The following is an 854-nucleotide window of genomic DNA, read 5'->3' as shown; positions in this document are numbered from 1 at the left end:
ATGATAGAATGGATTTGTAAAAGCAAACAAGAGATGACAGAAGAATGTTGAATTGTGCAGAATTCTACAAAGAATTTGAGTTCTAGTTGCTCAGTCCCACCTACCTGATGATGGTGGGGGATGGTGTGATCTTCCTGTGTTGAATCCCGGGAATACAGAGGACGGGGACATCTCTCTGGTGGGTTCCCATTACTGGATCCATCTGTAGGAAACACACACACTGACTGAATACATTGTTTATATCAGGGCTCAAGTCCTGCGGGAACGCGTGGGAACGGAGTTCCTGCACTTTTTTCACAGCAGGAACTCAGTTCCCTTTGCAGGACTAGAGCAGCCGAGCCGCTCGAGCCAATCCTTCACTAAGCGGCGATGCCCAGCTCGAGTCACTGTCAGGGGCAGGCAAACCTTAGTAATCCTTTATGTTACTGGCCGCTTCCTGTATATGGATTCATTGGGTAGTGTGCGGGTATTCCGTCACTTCCTCGATGCCGCAATGTCTCCTGGGAGCTTTTGTCATTGTTCCCAGGAGACATTGCGGAGGTCTGCCGCGAGTTATCGCGGGATTTAGAAAGAACATAAAGGATTACTAAGGTACAGTGGATCGAAAAGAAAAAAAAACATGTGGTTTAGTAATTTTGCATATGAGCGTATAATTTTTTTTTTTTTTGGTGGGGGAGTGGATCTTGGGTGGGAGTTCCCACACTTTTTTCCCCAGGACTTGACCCCTGGTTTCTATGTGTTTATCAGATGATGGGGGATCTAGGTGGATCCTCCGTACTGCTCTCTCCTTTACAATAAAGTCTCCTCTTACCCAGTGATGTGAGGGGCGGCTGATTCTCCATCATGACGTCCTT

The 854-nt window shown here is 47.1% G+C and overlaps 1 protein-coding gene across 1 annotated transcript in view; it reads right to left on the bottom strand.

Annotated features, from left to right (window-relative positions):
• LOC120910546 (zinc finger protein 850-like) overlaps positions 1-854 on the bottom strand; it is a 1,103,195-nt gene that overhangs the window by 981,846 nt on the left and 120,495 nt on the right.

This window comes from Rana temporaria, chromosome 8 (genome assembly GCF_905171775.1).
Source record: "Rana temporaria chromosome 8, aRanTem1.1, whole genome shotgun sequence".
In the NCBI taxonomy this organism is placed as follows: domain Eukaryota; kingdom Metazoa; phylum Chordata; class Amphibia; order Anura; family Ranidae; genus Rana; species Rana temporaria.
The sequence above is the reverse complement of the archived record's forward strand: the minus strand, read 5'-3'. Positions and strand labels throughout refer to the sequence as shown.